Consider the following 19,555-nt stretch of genomic DNA (forward strand, 5'->3'; position numbering starts at 1 on the left):
TCGCATTTGGACTGTCTTCACACGCCATACATCCGATTTCTCACGCTGAAAAAATCTAGTTTATTTATCTCCGATCTACATCTATGATTCAATGAGTTACTAGTTCGCTCTGGCGCCAACTACTGGCGATCGATCGCTTTAGGCGCAACATAGAGGAAACATATAAGACATAACACCCCCCCCCCGCATCAAATCTCACTCCTAGTGATTTTGAAAAGTTGGCAACCATGCTTATAATGAATAAAATATGTGTAAATTAAAAGGTTTGAAGTGCGCTCGTGTATTTAGGGGGCATTGGAGTAGAGAGCCAAATAAAGTCCACTTTTGGGGGGAAAAGATCCCCCCCATCACAATGCTGGCTACGGGCCTGATATACCATAACCATAACTTTAACCCTATACATATGTCTTAAATTTTAGCAGACACTCTTATCCAGAGTGACTTACGAAGTGCTTTGCCATCTGTTCACAGAATGCATCCTAGATAGTAAGGGAAGATATGTCACAATGTAAAATACAAGGACAGCTTGTGCTATCTGCAGCGTTAGTGGTCATTTAAGTACTCAACAAACAGGTGAGTCTTCAGTCTACGTTTGAGACTATGCAGTCCAAACAGCTAGGTGATAACCTCTGAGCCAGGACCAAGAGTATTCATGAGGTTAATCTTCCGTGAGACTTTAGGCATGATGTTTCAAGTTGAGCCATAACTGAGATTTGGAGTGCTTGTGGTACGAATCGGGTCTTTGACCAAGGTCAGCGTGTATACTGAGGGGCTGGTCCATTTTTGGCTTTGTAGGCAAGCCATCAAGGTTTTAAATCTGATGTGTGCAGCTACTGGAATCTAGTGACGAGAAGGCAGGTAGTGGAGTGACGTGTGAACTTAGGGAGATTGAATACCAGCCATCCAGCTGCATTCTGGATCAGTTGAAGAGGCTGCAGAAAGATCCAAAAGAATTTAAAATGATAATAACTTGTTACTTGTTATCCTTGAACTTTGAAAGCAGAGACTGATATAAGCTGAAGACTGAATCTAGTGGTAGAGGTAGAGATATATTTAAAACCAGAAGATATAATTTTTATATATAATATATTTATTTGTATATATGTATACATTTTATATTATATAATATAATAATATATCTAATGTAAAAATCTGAAGAAGATTCTAATAGGAGTAACCCTAACCCTAATCCTAACCCTAAAAAGAGCATTATGCGCTATACAAATTCTTCTTCACACCTGATACCCTGCTGATTTAGTTTCCTAATGTATAGAGGTGCAGATATGTCTAGCTCTGGGCTTTGACTCAGTTAGGGTTAGCACCGTGGACAGAGGCCCTAACTGGGGTGTAGTATATTGATGTAGTATAGTGGTGTAGTTTGGTGATGTAGTGTAGTGATGTTGTATAGTGGTGTAGTTTGGTGATGTAGTGTAGTGATGTTGTATAGTGAAGAGGCGATGTATTGTGATGTAGTGTAGTGATGTAGTGTTGTGATATAGTATATTTATGTAGTGTCGTGTGGAGATGTAGTATAGTGATATAGTGATGTAGTCTTGTAGTCATGTAGCATGGTGATGTAGTGTAGTGATGCCTGGCTCCCCCAAGCCATGGCTTCTTCACGCGTTGACGTGTGGAGGGGAGGGGGGGTGAACATATGGTCCTGGTACAGATTCCCCAAACCCACAGGGAGTCTGTCTCACTGCATCACTAACGCATGACCAGACCGACCCAGCACTGGTCCCTCCCTCTCTGCCTGTCTGTCTCTCTCTCTGCCTCTCTCTTTTATTCTCTCTTACTCTCGAGTTCTCTCTTTCTCTCTCCCTCTGTCTCGCTCTCTTGTTCTGTCTCTCTTTCAGACTCACACGCACACAGCAACTGAGCATGTGGCGTGACTTCACATTGATTAACAGGGTAGGGAGGGTGAGTGAGACAGGCCTTCAGATGCAGCTTAGCTTTAAGACTGATGCTGAAATATACAGTAGATTAATGACATTTAAAAACTCTGGAAACAAGAGTCATCGACTAACACACACGCACACACACGCACACACACACACACACACACACACACTCAAAACACACACACATATCCATACATTCACACAGCATCCCTGAAGGTTGAAGCATTTACACAAATATGCACACACACTTACTCCCTTCAGGTCAATGAATTCACTCACAGTAAAACCCTGCAGGATGTTTGGACCACAGACACACACACACGCTCACACACCCTGCAGGTTGTTTGGACCACACACATACACACATGTTCACATACACACACACACATGCTCACACACCCTGCAGGTTACTGGCGTGACTGACAGATCTCCTGATGCTGAGTGGCAACACCCGATGTTTCTCCTCATTTCCTCTTCCTGTTCTTTGGGTCAGCTGACACCCATAGGTGCCATGGTGATACAACACTCTACCCCTCCTTGAGTTTGTGTGTGTGTGTGTGTGTGTGTGTGTGTGTGTGTGTGTGTGTGTGTGTGTGTGTGTGTGGGTGTCTTGAGGGATCAGAACGAGAGGAGAAAGGCATCTGCTGCCCATCACTGTCAGACTGATACAGTGACTGATGCTGCTGGTTATAGATCCACAGAGTGGGACACTACCAGTGTGAACTCTTAACAATCCCATACACACTCAGGCCTCCTGAGCTCAAGTGGTGGTCAACAGCATGTTTGTTTAAAGAAGGCAACAGTAACAAAGAAAATATAGGCAAAGTTACGCAGCTTTGAAAGTTATTTTTGCTAAATAATTAAAAATTTTGTTTAAAGTGTAGAAGTGGCAGCAGTAAGAAAAGATTTAGGTCTGTTTAGTCAGCTAGCTCTAGTTTATTTCATTCCATTTAGTATCAATGTCAAAATAGGAAAAATACCAGTACGGCAATTAGAAACACATACATCACACTTCCAGTCTGAACCATGGCTGCTGTCTCTAGGGAGACGGTGCACACTTCCCATGTGTGAGTGAGTTACCAGGACTGGTTCAAACTGGTCTAGCTGGAGTGATGGTGTGAGTCTGTTATAGTTGATGCAGTTTTAATAGGTCATGTATGTAAGCTTGTTTTGTTGAAGGGCCTTGTATTTGAACTGAATTTAGTTTTCAGCTTACGACATAGAACTGTCCTACCTCCTTTTACCTTTGGAGTAGTTTGAATTCACTAGGGCATCTTCTAAGATTCCCCAATATCCTACAATATTCTACAAGATGCTTGATTTATTGTGCAAGAATGTTGCACCATGGGTAACGGACAACAGCATTCCTGCTGACAGGTGTGATGTCACTGGATTGGACACGTGCAGTGTCTCCACCTCACCCGCATCATGCTGGAACAAACCGCAGCCATGTCGTGGGCCTCAGTGTCATCCTGGGAGTGGGGCTCAAGTCTAGCTATGAGACCAGACGGTACCGGCATGAAGATTGTCCACCCAGCCAGTACAACACACTCCACCCATGACAGATCCATGCATACATGTTATTTATGCTACATTCTGGAAGATGTTCATCAGCACGATCCATCTGACTAGGCAATATTTTTCCACTGCTGTGTATTGTAGAGTTGTAGTAGTGATGTAGTGCAGAGATGGGTGCTCGGATGTGTGCGTGAGGTGCAGAGGTCATTGCTTCATGCTTTCTGTCCCTCTCCTCCCCTCTCCTCTTCTCCCATGTACTCCTCTCTCTTCTCCTCCTCTCTCCTCCCCTCTCTCCTCATCTATCTTCTCCCCTTTCTTCTCATTTTTTTCCTCTCTCCTCTCCCTTTCCATTTTTGAAGTTAGTCCTAAATAGGTTTTTAATGAAATATGAGAAGTACTGGAACAGTATAAACTGTATATTGAAAACCTCTCTATCTATTTCTCTCTCTCCTCATCGTTCTCTCTCCCACCCTCTCTCCCTTTCTCCCCCTCTCCCTCCCTGAACCTCTCTCTCTCTCCGTTACGTATTTGGGATGCTTTTCTACCAGTATGTGTTCTACTTTTAGAATATTTTAGTAGTTTGCTGTCTTTACTTTTTAAGGTTTTCTGAAGGACAAAAAGCAGATGGGACAGACCCAAATTTTGTTTGTTGTATGTGTGTGTGTGTGTCTGTCTGACTGACTGTCTGTCTGAGGGGGGTAGAGAAACTGGACAGAGAGACAGCTGTGCTTTAGGCAGGGCATAAAGTACAGTAAATGATGTCACACTCTTGGCCAGTTTGGTGGCTCCTCGGGCAGTGATGTCTATTACTAGACAGCCGGAAAGAAACACAAGACAAGGTCATCCACGTATATCCATGTACACACACACACACACACACACACACACATGCACGCACACATGCACACGCATGCACCAGTATGCACACCCACACACACGCAGGCATGCACAGATATACATACACACACACACATATGCACAAATATATGCACACATACTCCCACATACGTACACACACAGACACACACACATTTGCAAGCATATACAAACACATACGTTTAATGCAAAAAATGCAAACAAATGTGTTGTTTGAAAAGATACAAATATTCACACCAAATTGCTGTGAAAAACTAAAAACCCAAAGCTATTTGTTACTCTTTGAACCATTTGTGTGTGTGTATATGTGTTTGCATGGATGTGTTGGTGTGTCCGTGTAGGAGATTGTGTGTGTGCATGTGTGTAAGAAGCTTTTTGTGACACTGTGTATCTGACCCTGAATGGTGGGACTATGTAAATTTAATGTGGCCATCCTGCTGTGAACGACCCCTTTAACGTGTCCTGAAGAACCCTGGGCCTTTTAGACATATGATTTATTCACAATTGCTTTTCTTTCTCAGTTCTGTCATTCTGGCTTTTAAATCATATGACTTTTTTGTTATCCTCAAGCCAAACACCCTTCAGATCATCATAAACAGGACAAAAACTCAGACCAGTAAACACTCAGAGAATTACTTAATGCACACAGATAAAACAACTTAACACAGAGAGAATTACTTAATATACAGAGAAAACAACATAATACACACAGAGAAAATGATAACAGAAGAAGAGAAGTACTAAATGCATACAGAAAGAATGACAACATACACAGAGAAAACATAATACACAGAAAACAACATAGTACACACAGAAAATGACAATGCACAGAGAAAACAATTTAATACGCACAGAGAAAACAACATAATACACACAGACAGAATGACTTAATGCACACACAAACAACAACATAATATACACAGAGAAAACCATATAATACACACTCAGAGGATGATGTAATACACAGAGAGAATGACAATAGGGGGGACAATATATTAGAAGGACAAGGACAATATATTAGTTTGCAGTGCGGTTCTCTCCTTCTGTGCTGAGGTCAGCGGGAGGAATTCTGCACATGTGAACACAAGAGCCCCGTCTGTGAGGTGAGAAACTGGAAGGGCCCAGGCTTTAACTTTTAAGAAGACACTCAGAACGTGGTCAATGCATCAGCCACGGAGACACCGACGGCAGCCGCTCAACAGTAGCGAACAGTAGGCAGAAGAAAAGTTGAATCTCAGCAGTAGATGGTAGTAGTGTATGATTCAATCAGTATGTTAAGCTGAGCGGAAGATTTCTAGTTGTTTGTTTATTTGTGAAGGGTAAGCAGCCCTCAGCTCAGACATATATTGTGTATATAAACCTGCAGTTTCACAAGATGGAGGAGACCCTGGAAAGAATCAGATTGAAGTTCCGTCAATGCTGAGTGTGTTTGGAAGAAACCCACCTAGTGACTAGGCCTGTAGAACATGTCTGTAGACACTGAGAAACTGTCCGTGTGATAGTGCGTGTGTGTGTGAGCATGTGTGTATGAGACAGGTCTGTTGGACTGTCAGATCTCGGAGTGTGATGGGATGTGCCAGGCCAATTGGCCAAATCACTGATCTTTAAGACTGGCTCAGGGGTGTGTGTATATTTGTGTATAGGATGAAGGGTGGGTGAAAGTAGGCATGTGTGTATGACACACTCATGCACAGATACACAAACACACACACTTGCTCTAATCAAGGAGCAAGAACACTGGTCACCGTGGAGACGTTAACAAGAGACGACAGCTCCTCGTCGCTTGCGGCAACGACCAGCTCGGCCACGGAGAGACCAGCAGGCATGAAGCAAAGAGAGATAGAGAGAGAGAGGGGGGGGGGGGAGTGCGAGAAAGAGAGGCATAGGGGGAGAGAGGGGGACAGAGAGAGAGAGATGGGGAGATAGAGGGAGAAGGGAGTGTGATGGGTGAAAGAGAAAGTAAAGAGCAGAGGGCTTGAGATGAACAAAAACTTTCTGAGCCTTGACCTGAACCTGCACACACACACAGACACACACACACACACACATATATATATATACATACACACACACTTAAACACACATACACACACACACACACACACACACACACACACACACACACACACACACACACACACACACACATATACATACACACACACAAATACATGCACACACAAACACACACACATAAATACACACACACACATATACATACACACACTCAAACACACACACACATACATACACACACACACACACACACACACACACACACACACACACACTCACACACATACATACATGCATGCACACATACACACACACATACACACGCATACACACAAAGACACATACACACTAGGGATGTATATCTTCACCACTAAGCTAGATTCGATACACATCTCGATACACTGCCACCGATGCGATATAACTGCGATACTCTGAAACCCCTTGTCGATACGATGCGATACAAATCACTCCTGTTCACGATATGATGCGATTAAAAAATTATTGGTAACGATATGACTTATTATATGAGATTTGGTTTGATAAGTGATCATTCGATACAGTTAGTTGAGGTTTGAGGATGTATTGGCCTAACCCATCAGTTTTCTTAAATCAATAGCACAATTCTACTTTACTCTCTATTAACATAGTGAATATTATGATCTGCAACACTACTGTCTGCTAGACTTACGAGGGGGGTAGCGGCCGCAGAGATGTCCACACCGTGCCGTCTTTTCATGTGTGTCGCCAGGTTCGTAGGTGCTACTAACGTATTTGAATAGCCCCACGGCATTGTTTGCAGATTGTGTGCGTCTTGTCAAGTTGACCACATCGCTTAAAAAACCCGAAATATTGCCACACGTTTGATTTGTGTGTCTTTTTTGGTGCATTAAATATATTTGTCGTTGCTAATGCTCTCGTTTCCCTCCATCTTTGTTGTGTACGTCTGCGTGTTTGCGTCAGTACCTGAGGACACGATGGTGCATTTATGTTGCCTCGAAAAAAAAAAGAAATCGATAATAATAAAAAATATGTTGCCTCTGAAAATGTTAGAATAAGGAATAGATACTGGAAAACAAAACACCCGATTTAATCATGGTATTTGCCGATGCAAAAAGGCTAGAGGCGATGCATCGTGAATTCGCCCGCAAATTAAACCCGATGCACGCTGAATCTACCGGTGCAGTCGAACCGCAGACATGTCTCCACATCCCTAATACACACACATGCATACGCACACACACTCACAAACATATACACAGACATGCCCACACATACACATATATGCACACACATGCACACATATATGCACACACATGCACACACACATGCAAATACACACTGACATGCACACAGATGCACACACATACACATACTCACAGAAACACTGACTATATTCTATATTTGTTGAATGTTCATTTTTGCGACCTCCCCTCTCATCTTCTTTTCTTCCCCTCCCCTCTATTCCCCTCCTGTCTCCTCCCCTCCCCTCTCCTCTCCTCCCCTCTCCTTCCCTCTCATCTTCTTTTTTTCTCCTCCCTTCTACTCCCCCTTCTGTCTCCTCCCCTCCCCTCTATTCCCCTCCTGTCCTCCTCCCCTCCCCTCTCCTCTCCTCCCCTCTCCTTCCCTCTCATCTTCTTTTTTTCTCCTCCCTTCTACTCCCCTTCTGTCTCCTCCCCTCCCCTCCCCTCTGCACAGACATGTGGAGCTCTGACTGCTCCATCCATGTGACTAATGGGCAGAACAGGGAGACATTAGTCACCCTTAATAATTCACCAGCCCTGCAGCACTACTGAGCACCACATCTCACTCTCTACACACCCGAAAGAGGGCTCCATCTGAACTAGTACATGTCTCACTCTCTACACACCGGAGAGAGGGTTTCATCTGAAACTACTACATGTCTCACTCTCTACACACCAGAGAGAGGGCTCCATCTGAACCACTACACGTCTCACTCTCTACACACCAGAGAGAGGGCTTCATCTGAACCATTACACGTCTCACTCTCTACACACCGGAGTGAGGGCTTCATCTGAACTAGTACATGTCTCACTCTCTACACACCGGAGGAGAGGGCTCCATCTGAACTAGTACATGTCTCACTCTCTACACACCGAGAGAGGGTTTCATCTGAACTACTACATGTCTCACTCTCTACACACCAGGGAGAGGGCTCCATCTGAACCACTACACGTCTCACTCTCTACACACCAGAGAGAGGGCTTCATCTGAACCATTACACGTCTCACTCTCTACACACCGGAGTGAGGGCTTCATCTGAACTAGTACATGTCTCACTCTCTACACACCGGAGAGAGGGCTCCATCTGAACTAGTACATGTCTCACTCTTTACACACCAGAGAGAGGGATCCATCTGAACTAGTACATGTCTCACTCTTTACACACCAGAGAGAGGGATACATCTGAACTAGTACATGTCTCACTCTCCACACACCGGAGAGAGGGCTCCATCTGAACTAGTACACGTCTCACTCTCTACACACCAGAGAGAGAGCTCGATTTGAACAGTGTGGTATAAAGTATTAGAGACCCATACTTGAGTAAAAGTACAAGTACTCAAAACATTGACTTGAGTAGAAGTTGAAGTGTTCTTTAAAAACTTTACTTAAATAGAAGTATGGAAGTATTCAGCATTTTTTGTACTTAAGTATTGCAAGTAGGTTTATTCTAAAATTTATTACTCAAGTACTGAAAGTACAAGTATTGTGTTTTGAATTAAAGAAAGCCGTCAAAGTTTGATTATCAATTGTTATTAAATATATCACTTACAAATCAAAGATGTCAAAGACCACAAATACAAGTGTTCTGTATGTACAAACAAGTACCAACTTAAAAAACTGGGCTTAACACTTTGTGCACAAAAAACAGATAACCTATGTCCCGCTACGTCATAGGTTTGACGCAGAAGGACAAGTTCGCCATAATTTAGCTGAGAAACGAGGTATATTTTGGACTGCCCTGCGTTTACCCTCAATAAATGCCCTTACCCTATAAAAACACTACACTATAAAAATGGGCACATGATTAGTCAGCACGCAAAGAGACACGGATTACTGTTGCTAAAAACACAACTCAGCGTGACATCGCCTGGTGTGTCTTCTGTGCGTTATATTTATAACTTACATTGATGTGTTTCTTCAAGTTCGAAGGTGAATTTTTGAAGGCCAATATTTTACCCTCTTTCAGGAGGCAGAGATGGCACTTCATCCTATAGGAATTTACTTTCACTCCAGCAAACGCAAACACTGTCTCTAGGTAGGGCCAGGGTGGTCTCGTTCCTCACCGCCACGATCACTCGATGTTGAAGGTGTGGAAGGTGTATATGTACATTAAAACGCCAACAAGCTTATTATGCAGCACTTATGCTGCTCTTCTGCTGTTACCAAATACGGTACCATCTCTTTTAATGAGATAAAAAGCGAATTATTTGGAATAATTTCGAGTATATGTGTATTTGTATAAATATGTAAATTAAGTTGAAGGTGCTGGAAAATGCCATACAAGTGCATGAATTCCACCTTGTAACTTCGCACGCACAAAAATCTAGAGGTGCACGACCTCGCAACGCGACCGCGCGCGCCGTGGCCAATGTGCATGGGCGGAGCCACTGCGATTGCGTCATTTTTGCCGCACGGACCCTTGTGGCAGTCACGACGTGTCAAGTGAACCTAGATAACGAAGCTCAAGTGTTCAGTGAAGGCAGCAGCAGAGTAAACGAGACGCGACCGGAGCATGCGCGGTTTTCTCATAAGACAGCCTCATCGCTTGACCCGGTGACAGCGCCAGCTAACATGTTTAGAATTGTAATGAGTAACTATACAGCACGTAAAAAATGTATCGGAGTAAAAGTATTAAACTGATGGAAAATATGTAGTGAAGTAAAAGTGGAAGTAGGAGAAAAAAAATAATACTCCAGTAAAGTACAGATACAGCATTTTAGTACTTAAGTACAGTAGTGAAGTATTTCTACTTTGTTACTATACAACTCTGCAAACTGTCAATGCTCAGAATGCATTGAAGTGCTGTGAGCCAATGCCACACGCTGAAAGACTACGAGCCAGTGAAAAGCTTCAAAACATTTTGAAGTAATGAAGCGCAAAGCAAAACAGTGATGACTTTCCAAGCTTCGAAAATGTGGCATTACTTCATGTAACAAAAAAATGTAAATGTGCCATATTTGTCAATTGTGATTTTTCACTGCAATTGAAATTTGTCCTGCGCAATTACCCATCTGTGCAGTTAGAAAACACACACACACACACACACACACACACACACACACACACACACACACACACACACACACAACCAGCCCCGTCGACAGGGGGGGACAACCGGGTCTGTTGTCCCGGGCCCCAGGGCCAGGGGGGCCCATCAAAGAGTCCAGCAATTTATTTTTTATTTAAAGTCTATAATTTTAAATATAATCTTGATATCTTTCATTAATATAAAATTCTGTACTCAAAATAAGCTCAGTGGCTAAAATATATATGTTTCTTACCTATCTGCATATTTTCCATTAAGTGCATACACCCCCGCCTCCCACTGAAAAATGGTTTGATCCAGCACCGACTGTAGCCGGCTGGTACCCGCCCAACAGCAGGAAATACAGTGGTGGATAGTTAAAGTAAACCGAAATCTGGAGCGCAGAAAAGAAAGGAAAAACATTTACCTGACGAATTTTAATGTTGCATTGTGTTCCAGGTTTGAAAAGTGCTGGAATTTAGGCTAAAGTACTTGAAAATGCTTGAAATTGTAACTACTTCGTTTCACAACAAATATCTGTCTGACTGAACAGTTCTCTTGTATTTCGTTTTGTAATTCCAGGACGAAACATGAGAGAACGTGAAGACGTTAAGATTGGGCGTTTTGAAAATAAACAACCATTAAATAATGTGATTAAAAGCGAATTATTTCTAATCATTTCGAGTATATGTATAAATATTTAACTTAATTAAGTTTAACGTGCTGGGAAATATTGAACTGGACCTTGAAAGTGACATACAAGTGCTTTAATTCCACCTTTTAAAGGTGTATGAACCCTGCAAACATGACTTTGTGCTGAAGCTATTACGTTATTTTCGCCGCGCGGACCCTCGCGCCGCTCGCGCCGCTCGCGCCGCGTCAAGTATAAACCTGTCAGAAACAGTTTTGATGTGTGGCTATATTATATACTATATGACCTAACTCAAGGATTGTCTGCTACAGAGGAAATTCAAATGACGTAAGCCGCATGGGGGGGGGGGGGGGGGGGGGGGGGGGCTTTCTTGTCCCGGGCCCCAGCAAGACTGTCAACGGGCCTGCACACAACTAGTGATTACTAGGGGGCTGTGGTGCACACGTGCGCAGAGCGGTGGGCAGTCCTAGCCCGGCGCCCGGGGAGAAGTTGGGGTTATCGAACCCACGACCCTTGGGTCACAAAACCAGTTTCCTACCACCAGACTATGACTGCCACCTAATGTCATCTGTTATTTAAACAAAAACCTTTAAAACAGTCTTAAACTTTTATTTAGGATCAATCAATTTTGCAATGTACGTTCATACAAAAATTTTATTAAATTCAGCTTTACCAAAGGGGATAACCACAATCTAAGGTACAGAGAGTCTGTCACAACATTGCATTATTTCCATAGTATTTCTCAAGCAACATTTATTTTGAAAAATACACGTTTTTCTGTCTTGAGACTACATTGTGTGTAAAACCAAATAATTTATCATTGCAGAAAGTACATAAAAGAAAAAAAAAAAAAAGCTCATATCTGGGTGTAAGGAAAAGTTGTTATAAAGTCACTGCTCTGATGTTTCCACCTAATACACTGGATTTGTCCAACTGTACATTTTTTTTTTTTTTTTTTTTTTAACAAAGTTTAAAAGATTGCACATGCTGTTTGAAGGCCATAATTGGTTGTGTAACAAAAGTCCTTTGATCAAATAGATATTTAGATTTCACCGTTTTCCCTTTGTAATTTTAATTGTCAAATGTTTTTGAAAGAATTTAGTTGCATTGCAGTATATACACTTCACACACGTGCCTAAAATGTAGAATACTAAATCAAGTTAAAGCATTCTTGGACATTTTTAAGATGCTTGCGTAAATATTTTGTATCGTTGTAAACAATTTAGATCTGCCCAAGAAACCTCAATATGCAATTCTTCCATATTAAGCAAGATCATACCTTCCTAAGCGGACATTTATTTTGTACATTTGTCCTGGGCCATATTAATATGAACATTTATTCACAACAACATTCTTGCAGTGGTAAAAGGCATCTAAACCGACCTTCTGAAGACACTAGCAGGTAAAGGTCATCACACACACCTTGCAAAACCAGGTGGTTGCCAACCCTTAGTTTGGATGTTGTGCCTTCTCAACCAGTTTGAAAAACAGAACCAAATCAGAGACAGCAATATTGTAGTTGGTTTTATTTAGATCACAAAACCAGAATCAATCCATCCAGCACCTCAAGATTGCACCAAACCTTCAAGTCCCATAATCCTGATCCCACCCAATGGAGTAACTGCTGAAAATCCCTTTGGGCAACTCACAGTAGATGGAGGAGGTCCAACTTGCTGGGCTTCACTGGTTGAGCATTACAGTGTGGGATTCAGGAAGAACGTAATCTTCAGCATCTGGCATCAGGCAGTCTGTGCTGGAGGACCAGAATTGGTCTGTACCTTAGGAATACAAGCGGTTGTATTGGCTGTAGCCTTTATATCCCCCCCCCTTCATGCCAGAGGGACGGCTGGAGGTCAGAGGAGAACCCCACAGCTGGGATTGGGCAGTCTGTCCTGAAGGGCGGTAGGGGCCAGAGGAATGGCCTTTGTGCATATCCTGAGGATGTGGGCGTCCAGGAAACCTGTGCCTTTTACGAGCATCATCCCAATCGGTCTGGGGGTAGGTGGAAGATACACCAGAACCCCACAACTGGGTTTGAGAACGTTCCCAAGGGCGGTACAGGCCGGAGTGCTGGCCTTTGTGCATATCGTGGGAATACGGAGGTCCAGGAAACCTGTGTCTTTTTCGTGCATCATCACCGTTGAACTGGTAGCTGGTGGTGGGCACACCAGAATCCCACATCTCAGAATGGCGGCTAGGTGGCTGCAATTTACTTTCAACCCAAGGAGGGTGCCTCCTGCTGCTTTGATGAGGATCCCTGGCTAAACCCACACCGAGGTTCTCACTAGCCAGAGAAGAGAGGCTCAATTTAATCTGGGGTAGAAAAGCTGGGGACTTACTTAGTGGCCTGCTGTGGAAAGGATGGCCATGTTGTGGGCCTTGAGGGTGAGGATGGGACAGACCATGATGAGAACGTGTTGACTGGCCTGAAGATGGAACCCTGTAGGGTCCTGGATGGCCTAGACCAGACTGGACAGATTCCCTGGGCACCCAGACACCAGAGGAACCCTGGTACAAATGCCCTTGCTCAAAAAGACTACTGGACAACTCTGGGGTTTCTAGTGCAACATTAGGTTTAAAGCGCCAGGGTTCAACAGAACCCAGATGCCACCATCTAGATACATCTCCAGGAAACTTCTGGTCACGTTGGACAACAGTCCGGTAAGGTCTTGCAGATTCACTTACAGTTAGAACCTCTGAGGAACCCTGTTGGCTGCTGGAAGCCCAGTTTGACTGTTCATCCTCCCCGAATTTCAAATCTTGCTCAGAGAGCTACTTTCCATGGCTACAACACTAGAACTAAAGTCTTCTTCCTCAGGCTGATAACGAGGGTAGTTGGCTTTAGTCCAAGCCACAGGATCCCATTTTACTACATCATATCAGTAAGGAGCAGGTGTTGTATTCCACATGTGGAAAGGGGGTGCAGGGGTTGAACAGAAACAAGGGAAAAAGTTATTATTTAAACTCTGAGCAAGCACAAAGCATCAATGTGTGTAGACTAATCAAACTAGTTTCTTACCGTCTTGTCCCCCAGCATCTTTCATCAGTAATACTGCACTGAGAAGAAACCAAAACCTACAAGACAAAAGAGCATTTACTCACAATTAATCCACCATCAGATTTAAATAAGTAGACACAACAAGTGACTCCTGCCACATGGATACCTTCTGTGCCTCCACGTCATGGTTATAGATGGGATATTCCAGAACACAACTTCAGACAACCCTTCCTTTGCTCTTTAAGAACCACAGACAGATAATTTCTCTGTCTACCTGCGTTCCCTTTAAGCCTCTAATAATTTACCTGATAAGAATCACCTGTTCAAATTCTTTTCTACCAATTAAGCCCCCCCCCCCCCCCCCCCCCCGCACACAGCGAGCAACTAGCTGAGCAAACGGGTACGCGTGCCCGTTTGCTCAGCTAGTTGATCGCCGTGTGCGGACGCTTGAGACAAAATTCTCTGCCTCTTGTGCCTGTGAGACATTTATCTAACGTGTTTGATATTTTCTGGCACGCGTGCCCGAAATCTCACCATGTGCGCTCGGCTGAGCTATTTGGCTCAGCAACTTTTCATCACCAGCCAATTGGAAGCTCGCTTGGCGTCACATGACACCTCGGCGTTTACGCCGTTAACGGCCATCACTAATCAAAAGTAAAGAAAGAAGTTGAACAGATAATAAATGAGATATAAGATGAGACAACAACCATGAGATAGTTAACATGGCTTATTACATCGAATTTGGCGATAGAATAAAATAATAATAATTTAATCAATTCGTAGGGTTGCCACCTGTCCCGGTTTTCCTTCTTTTTAATATTAGGTCCCGGCAAAAAAAAAATTCATTTAATGTCCTGGTTTACTCCGGGCACAAGACCAGTTCCCTACCACCAGATTATGACTGCCCCCTAATGTCATCTGTTATTTAAACAAAAATCATTAAAAAAAAAAAAAAACCAACTATCTTAAACTTTTATTTAGGGTCAATTGATTTCACAATGTACGTTCATACAAAAACTTTATTAAAATCAGTTTTTCCCAGGGGGGTAACCACAATCTAAGGTACAGAAAGTTTCACAACATTGCATTATTTCCATAGTATTTATCAAGCAACCTTTATTTCGAAAAATACTACACATTTTTCCTATCTTGAGACTACATTGTATGTAAAATCAAATCATTTATCACTGCAGAAAGTACACATAAAAAATGCTCATATCTGGGTGTAAGAAAAAGTTGTTATAAAATCATTGCTCTGATGTACCTCAATATGCAATTCTCCCATCCTAAAGCATGATCATACCTTCCTAAGCAGACATTTTATTTTGTACATTTGTGCTGGGCCATTTTAATATGAGCATTTATTCACAATATTCTTGCAGTGGTAAAGGCATCTAAACTGACCATTCTAAAAACACTAGCAGGTAAAGGTCTGCATATTCCACCAACAAAGACCCTTCAGGTCATCACACAACTTGTAAAACCAGGTGGTTGCCAACCCTTGGTATGGATGATTATGTCTAGTCAACCGCCGACATGTTGTGGGCCTTGAAGATGAGGATGGGACACATCCTCCTCATCGCGGTCTGTTGACTGGCCTGAAGATGAAACCCTGTAGGGTCCTTGACGGCCTGGGCCAGACTGGAGAGATTCCCTGGGCACCCGCACACCAGAGGAACCCTGGTACAAATGCCCTTGCTCAAAAAGACTACTGGACAACTCTGGGGTTTCTAGTGCAACATTAGGTTCAGAGCTCCAGGTTTCAACGGAACCCAGATGGTGGGTTTCAGATACATCTCCAGGAAACTTCTGGTCTCGTTGGACAACAGTCCGGTAAGGTCCTGCAGATTCACTTACAGTTAGAACCTTATTGGCTTTTTTAGGCCAATAAAAATCAATAAGGAGCAGGTTTTGTATTCCACATGTGGAAAGAGGGTTGAACAGAAACAAGGGAAAAAGTTATTTTTTAAACTCTGAGCAAGCACAAATGTGTGTAGACTAATCAAACTAGTTTCTTACCGTCTTGTCCCCCAGCATCTTTCATCAGTAATACTGCACTGAGAAGAAACCAAAACCTACAAGACAAAAGAGCATTTACTCACAATTAATCCACCATCAGATTTAAATAAGTAGACACAACAAGTGACTCCTGCCACATGGATACCTTCTGTGCCTCCACATCATGGTTATAGATGGGATATTCCAGAACACAACTTCAGACAGCCCTTCCTTTGCTCTTTAAGAACCACAGACCGATAATTTCTCTGTCTACCTGCGTTCCCTTTAAGCCTCTAATAATTTACCTGATTAGAATCAGCTGTTCAAATTCTTTTCTACCAATTATACGAACCAACAAGTGAATAGTGAGAATGATGACAGGAACCAATGAAAAACTGAGAGGACTCTCAAAAGTATTTGGTGATGTTACAGTTTTTCTCAGTCGATTTTGTACATTTCTCACATCATGATTTACATTGGCATCACAAGTACATTTCTCAAAACAGTTAGTGCAAACAGCAAAACTCAATGAAATACCTGCAAAAGCACATACTTCACTCAAAATTAGTTGTTTTTGCCTTAAAAGCTAAGGTTTAGGTCAGTCATTTTATCAGTGCCAGCAGAGTATCTAGTCTTTGTGCCATTGCCTATGAACAAGGCAGTCAAAATACTTAATCATGTTGTCAGTGCAAAAAAAAAGTCACAGTCAGTGCAGACTGTAAGTATATTCTGATGGAAACTAGCTAAGCTTTTGATTTCAAGAATGCTGCACATTCTGTGGTATATCAAATACATGTTACACCAGTGGGGAACCGTCAGGGCCCTCTACGCCCTCTCAGAGGGCCTAAAATATTCTTAAATAATTATCCAATTTTATTTTATCTACTTACAGTTTGACAATCGACATCTAAACAATTACAAGAATATAAGCAAATAAATTATTCAATCGTGTCTATTCAATCTGTGTTGGAAGGTGAGGGGTTAAGTGGAAGCCTGTGAGCCTGTGTCTCCCCCTATCAGGACGCCTGCTGTTCGTTTACAGAGGGCCTGGCAGTTATAATTCAGCGCAATACCAGTTTCAAATGACAGCAAAATTGACCAATCATATCTTCTCTCTTAGTGGGCGGGCTTAACTGTATGATAATTTCCGCCCGCTGTGGCGACGCTAGCTGTCGTTAGCACCACCGCTAGCTAGTTTCGATTCATCCCTTTGACGTCCTCGTGCGCGCTGTTTACATATTCCGCTTCCGAGAACCACGGATCTGTGAACCTTTTTTTGTTTGGAAACTTATTTTGCTTAAGACGTTATCTAGTACAGATATTATTGTTTATTGCGTTTTTAAAGCTGTACTGTCGTCTGTTTTTCTTTATTCTTTATTGCAGTTTAGTAAGAAAGGAAACAATTTTTTTCGGGGGGGGGGGGGGGGGGGGGGGGGGGGGTAGCGGGCCCAGGTTTAAAGGTCACGGTTCGCTACTGTGTTACACACATACAAACTTACATGGAACACAAAGTTACACATGGCTGTATGTGGGAGACTGATAGCAAGAAATTGGACTGGAATCAAATTTGTACAGCAATATTGTTTGACTGTACTGTTCGCACTGCAATTTGTTGACAAAAACAAATCTGATTGAAATTCAGAAATGACAGACAACTGACTGGAAAAACTGCAAAATTAATAACTTATTCTACACACTCAAAACAACCTGAGCACATACAGCCTCCTCTTGTTGAGGTGTGAAAATGGAACCACTGCCCCGTTAGTCTTGATATCCTAAATGGTAATAAGTCTGCCAAATGCCATAAATGGAAATGTAAATAAATGCAAAAATGCAAAACAAAAAATTGAATAACATCAGAATTTATGTCAATGTGTAGCATTACAGCAGACATAGGCGGAGCCAAAGCAGGGGCCGGGGTGGCACTGGACCCCCCTGAATTCTGATTGGCCACCCCAAGTGCCCCCCCAGATGACTGACATGTCACCGCATCGCACATCTTGTTGAGAGCCTGTTGCGTTTTGTAATCGGTAATAATACTCAATGCTCAATTTCATTTAACACATGCAAGCAGCAGGCACGACGAAGAAATTTTTTCAAACGAACGTGTTGTGGTGAATTCCGAGTCCCCTCGTTTGCACACGCATAAAGACACTACAGATGATATTCGGGAGTTACAGTGATTATAACTTAGTTCATTGAGCACTCTAGTTTTGTCCTAACTAGATATTTAGACATAATACTGCTGTAATACTGCGATGTCGTGGTCAGAGGTGAACTTCAGTATAGCCGGTGTGTATTTTATTTAAAATAATTAACACCCTTGAGCCAGTGTGGCTTTGGACATAGATAATGCAGTTTGCTGTGATGGATAATTAAAACCTAGCTCTTATTTATGCATAGAAACATAAATCGACAATATAATCTGTAGCGTCTTTATGCGGATAAACGAGGGTTGTCGGAATGCCCCACAACACCGGCTGAAAGCAAAAAGTGTCGATCAGGGGTGAGTTTCCCAAAACGTTCTTAGCGCTAAGTAGGCTACTTCGTAACCTCGTACATTTCATACGAGGTTACGAAGTAGCGCTAAGAACGTTTTGGGAAACTCACCCCAGTTCAGTTAAATGTGTTCAGTTCAGTAGATATATGTGGCTTTTATCCCGGTGCAGCTTATAAAACATTTTCCTTTTTTTTTTTACTTTGTATGTGCGGGTAATATTATGAATGAATTATATTATAATTTTACATATTGTACATAAATAAATAGTAAAAAAGACACTTTTCTAGGAAAAATAATACTACACATTACATCTACAGTGGTTACAGTGGTTACATCTACATTACACCGACTTAAGTTTGTGTGACCATATCAGTGATGTAAGTTACTGAAAATATGTACTCAAGTGCAATTAATTATTTCAAAAACAGTCACTCACTGATCGAGGGAATGCTGAAAGCAGCTTTCCTATTTCGTATATTTGGATTGTAAGATATGCCAGAAGTAGCACATCTGTGTTTTTACTTTTACATGTTGTACATTTTGCACATTGTTAAAAAACTGCAATTTTTTTTTGCAAATCCGATCTCCTGTGTGCTTAACATGTACTTGATATGAAAAGTATAACATTTACAGATTTTGATTGCAATTGAATGCTTTTCTTAAATATACATTGTCATAGTCTATGGACCCCCTAAAATAGCTTTGGCCACCCTCTGGCCACCCCAAGGATAAAAGTCTAGCTCCGCCACTGACAGCAGATAGCACATTTCTGAATTACAGTACATACATGTTTTCTCTATGAAATGTTTGAACGACTGAAGACACAGTT

At 42.3% G+C, this 19,555-nt stretch overlaps 2 long non-coding RNA genes across 2 annotated transcripts; both read right to left on the reverse strand.

The window, feature by feature from the left end:
* Positions 1-12,082: 12,082 nt before the first annotated feature.
* Positions 12,083-14,507, reverse strand: LOC143473602 (uncharacterized). Its single transcript, XR_013120579.1, has 3 exons — positions 14,395-14,507; positions 14,250-14,305; positions 12,083-14,099 (listed from the first exon to the last, which is right to left on the reverse strand). It is a non-coding gene; the product is annotated as an uncharacterized LOC143473602 (long non-coding RNA).
* Positions 14,508-15,229: 722 nt separating this feature from the next.
* On the reverse strand, positions 15,230-16,510 carry LOC143473610 (uncharacterized). Its single transcript, XR_013120580.1, has 3 exons — positions 16,393-16,510; positions 16,248-16,303; positions 15,230-16,102 (listed from the first exon to the last, which is right to left on the reverse strand). It is a non-coding gene; the product is annotated as an uncharacterized LOC143473610 (long non-coding RNA).
* Between the last annotated feature and the right edge of the window lie 3,045 nt (positions 16,511-19,555).

Source organism: Brachyhypopomus gauderio, chromosome 13 (genome assembly GCF_052324685.1).
Source record: "Brachyhypopomus gauderio isolate BG-103 chromosome 13, BGAUD_0.2, whole genome shotgun sequence".
NCBI classification, from domain to species: Eukaryota; Metazoa; Chordata; class Actinopteri; order Gymnotiformes; family Hypopomidae; genus Brachyhypopomus; species Brachyhypopomus gauderio.